The sequence below is a fragment of the Salmo salar genome, chromosome ssa11 (genome assembly GCF_905237065.1).
Source record: "Salmo salar chromosome ssa11, Ssal_v3.1, whole genome shotgun sequence".
Taxonomy (NCBI): domain Eukaryota; kingdom Metazoa; phylum Chordata; class Actinopteri; order Salmoniformes; family Salmonidae; genus Salmo; species Salmo salar.
The window spans coordinates 76,353,332-76,358,362 of NC_059452.1; positions in this window are offsets into that span (position 1 = coordinate 76,353,332).

Genomic DNA, 5,031 nt, shown 5'->3' on the forward strand with positions numbered 1-5,031 from the left:
TTTTTACGCTGCTGCTACTCTCAGTTTATTATCTATGCATAGTCACTTTAACTCTACCTACTTGTAAATATTACTTCAATTACTTCGACTAACCTGGTGCCCCGCACATTGACTCTGTACCGGTACCACCTGTATATAGCCTCGTTACTGTACATTTTATTGTTGCTTTTTAATTATTTGTTATTCTTATATTTTCTTTTTTTCATTTATTGTTTACTTCAGTTTATATAGTAAATACTTTCTTAACAATTACGTTTCTTAATACTGCAATGTTGGTTTAGTAAGTAAGCATTTCACTGTAAGGTCAACACCTGTTGAATTCAACGCATGTGACAAATGACATTTGATTTGATTTTGATAATAAGGAGTTGGTGACAAAACCAATTGTTTTCAGTATGTGCAACAAAATATTATGCTTCACCGAATCAAATGCTTTTTTGCAGGTCAAGCATGACCGTACCACAGAAGTTGCTCCCTGTCAATTTCCTGCTTGATAAAATCTGTCAAGTATAGGAAACAAGTGTTGGTAGAATATATAACCTTTATTTAACCTTTATTTAACTGGGCAAGTCAGTTAAGAACAAGTTCTTATTTACAATGACGTCCTACCTCGGACGACGCTGGGCCAATTGTGGCCTCCCTATGGGACTCCCAATCACGGCCCGATGGGATTCAGCCTGGATTCAAACCAGGGACTGTAGTGACCCCTCTTGCACTGAGATGCAGTGCCTTAGACCGCTGCGCCACTCGGGAGCCCAAATAGGATTGTCTAAAACTGGACTGAAGGTCATATAAAATGTTATGGTCATCATACTTTCGGATCTGTTCATGGAGTGCTCTTTTTAAAGCCTTTGACAACACACTGAAGATTAATACTGGTCTGTAGTTCCCTTGTTCAACTTTGCCTCCTTTATTATAAAAAGGAACAACTCTTGCATGTTTCAACTCTTGTGATACCTTTCCATGTTGACTGGAATGGTTGATAATGTGTGTTACACGAGGTCCGACAGCTGGTATGTTATGCGGTCCTGTGGTGTCTGGTTGTCGAGATATTCAAGCATCTTTGTAACGTCTGAAGTTGAAACTTGGGAAAATGCAAACTGTCCTCCGGAGATGCCCCTGGATTAATAATAGGTGTGAATATGATGGTTACCAGAGGTGACAGTGCATTCTGGGAGTTGGTCAACAAGGTTGCTGGCAATGGTGGTGAAAAACTCATTAAAATGATCAGCCACCTGTGCTCTGTCAAAGTTCCACATGGTCAGGTCATCTGAGGCTATGCCTGTCCTAAAATGGCATTTGGGATGCAGCCTATGTCTATTGCTGTCCTATCTATATTTGATGAGTAGGTCATCCCAGCATTAGTATTCATCGTAAAGTACATCACAGTGAAATGTTTTCCACCTTTCAGAACACATCGCTATCCCATTCCAAACCCAGTGATGAAATTGAAATAGAAAACCACTGACTGACACGTTCAATTAAATCAAAAGCTTGTTTGGACAACATTATCATTCTTGATGATTTCCTTATGCAAATCAAACTGCTCATTGGTGTTATTGGCAGCTGGTCTGCCTCAGTTGGTAGAGTAAATGTCACGAGGTTGAAATCTGGTCCAGACAAGACAAGGACAAAACACCGAGGGACATGTCTTATGCTGCATACAGCCTCATCAGTGCTTCTGTATGTGCTCATAGCCATTGATTATCTACATGCCTGGGCACTGTTATTACATTCATAGCAGCCTTATTACAGTGAGATTGATGCTGTGGCTAGACCATGTGTTCGGGGGAAGTGGATGAATGGTGGTTGGCTGAACTTGTTTAGCTGTTTGTTTTCTCTAGCAGCTCTGGCAAGATGGAGAGGAGAGCAGAGGCATAGCTAGGGAGATGAGAGCAGGCAACCAGCCCTTCCTCCTCTACATTCACCAAACGCCTTCTCATATTACAGAACACAGACGGAGACGGAAAATGTGCGTGTTTCTGCATGCCATTCCCTTTCGTCTGTTGATCAGGGTAGTAGATCAAACATACTTCTCCAGGTAAGAGGCAGAGTGGAAGCACAGCATTCTGGATCCATACACACACACACACACACACACACACACACACACACACACACACACACACACACACACACACACACACACACACACACACACACACACACACACACACACACACACACACACACACGCGCACACTTTCTCACCCCTTGCCCGCTGATTGCACTATCCATCATCTGTCTGAGAAATTCTCCCTCCTTGGACACACTTAATTTCTATCTTATCCCTCCATTTCTGTCATTTTACTGCTGCCATCTATCTCCGACAGCCCTCCCCCTCTTGCTTTCTCCTGTCAGCTGATCTGTGCCTTCTAAGAGAAATACTGCCATAGTTCTCTTTACCTAGGTAGAGAACCATTTAACTGCAGACATCTGCCTACATTGTACCTCATGTACGATGTGGCAAATATCTTCATTTGCATCCTTTATTTCATTCTTTGTGATCAAGTGTCTTATTAGAAACAAACAGCAGGACAAAGGAATTGAATAATAAACAAAACCAGAGACGCCATCAAGAAGCTAGACATCCTGTTTCCCTCCAACACTCCCACAGGACCTCAGAGATTTGAACTATAACTTACGCTGGTACGTTCAGAATTGATGACACACTCTCTGGCATATTCTTTCTTAACACAGTCTGTTCTTCCCAGTTCTTAGTCTTTTCTAATTGTATCACCCTCTTTATTACGTCCATTTAAAAAATACCCCTCTTCTACAACTCCTGCTGAGAACGTCCTCACATGGACACCGTACTCTTCAAAGGCTCGTTTTTTGGGGGGGGGGCAACCAAGGGACAGTTACCTTGATGTGTATGAGCAGCTCCTCTGGGTGAAATAGAATGGTGGAGCTTCGGTGCACCTAACCGATTAAACCTGTCAGGAGATCAAGGTCCTGTGGGACTCTCAGGCAACTGTCTGTCTGAGCACCGTGTTGCAAACATGCACTGACAGTAGAGTAGCTATCAGACCTGTGTGTATTGTTTCAGGACCGTGGAAAATGAAATACTGTACATTGTCTCCCAGTAGTACAGCTGACCTGATGTTTCAGGACCATGGAGAGCAACACACATTGTCTCCCAGTAGTACAGCTGACCTGATGTTTCAGGACCATGGAGAGCAACACACATTGTCTCCCAGTAGTACAGCTGACCTGATGTTTCAGGACCATGGAGAGCAACACACATTTTTCGCCATGTAGGTTACATCTGGATTTTGTTGGAGCATTGTCTTACTTTCTCCTTCCAGTCTCATATAATCTGATCAAGTAAAGCAGTGCTTTTACTCGAGGGCCTTTCTTTTCAGGACCACGGAGAGTGACATCGTTTTTCTTACTGGAAGTGAGATCATCTCAGCTATCCCAAATCTAACTAAAATGGATGGTTGAGAGGAATATTTTCCCCATAATTGCTGATCATGTTAGATCTGAGATCAACTTGTGGAATGAGGAAGGAGGAAGGATGATGTCCTTTCATAGTACTCAATGGGGCAGAGCCAAACAAGAGCGACACTTCAGCCATGCACTATAGGCTGGTATAACTACCCGACTCAGACTCAAATATTGATCAGCTATTTCATCAGTCAAACATGAGTGGTTTTGGGGTTAGTGGAGACACATATATCTCTGGCAGACACATGAATTGATGCTTTTAGTGAAAGGTGTGGGTGGAGGTCAATACAGTAACTCTCTGACTCCTCTTTTACATTTCTCTCATCTCTTTCTTCACACACACACACACACACACACACACACACACACACACACACACACACACACACACACACACACACACACACACACACACACACACACACACACACACACACACACACACACACTACCGTTCAAAAGTTTGGGGTCACTTAGAAATGTCCTTGTTTTTGAAAGAAAATCAAATTTTTGGTCAATTAAAATAACATCAAATTGATCAGAAATACAGTGTAGACATTGTTAATGTTGGAAATGACTATTGTAGCTAGAAACAGCTGATTTTTTATGAGAAAACAGACGCCTCCGTGATGCTGGCCTTCTAGGCAGAGTTGCAAAGAAAAAGCCATATCTCTGACTGGCCAATAAAAAGAAAAGATTAAGATGGGCAAAAGAACACAGACATTGGACAGAGGAACTCTGCCTAGAAGGCCAGCATCCCGATGTTAGCTCTTCACTGTTGATGTTGAGACTGGTGTTTGTGGGTACTATTTAATGAACCTGCCAGTTGGGGACTTGTGAGGCGTCTGTTTCTCGAACTAGACACTCTAATATACTTGTCCTCTTGCTCGGTTGTGCACCGGGGCCTCCCACTCCTCTTTCTATTCTGGTTAGAGACAGTTTGCACTGTTCTATGAAGGGAGTAGTACACAGCGTTGTATGAGATCTTCAGTTTCTTGGCAATTTCTCACATGGAATAGCTTTCATTTCTCAGAACAAGAATAGGCTGACGAGTTTCAGAAGAAAGTTATTTGTTTCTGGCCATTTTGAGCCTGTAATCAAACCCACAAATGCTGATGCTCCAGATACTCAACTAGTCTAAAGAAGGCCAGTTTTATTGCTTCTTTAATCAGAACGACAGTTTTCAGCGGTGCTAACATAATTGCAAAAGGGTTTTCTAATGATCAATTAGCCTTTTAAAATGATAAACTTGGATTAGCTAACACAACGTGCCATTGGAACACAGGAGTGATGGTTGCTGATAATGGGCCTCTGTATGCCTATGTAGATATTCCATTAAAAATCAGCCGTTTCCAGCTACAATTGTCATTTACAAAATTAACAATGTCTACACTGTATTTCTGATCAATTTGATGTTATTTTAATGGACCAAAAATTAGATTTTCTTTCAAAAACAAGGACATTTCTAAGTGACCCCAAACTTTTGAATGGTAGTGTGTATACATACACACACCCATTACCTATTTTCTGCCCACACTAGTCATAGCCGCACCCCTATTTTAGTCTGTACAAGGAACCACC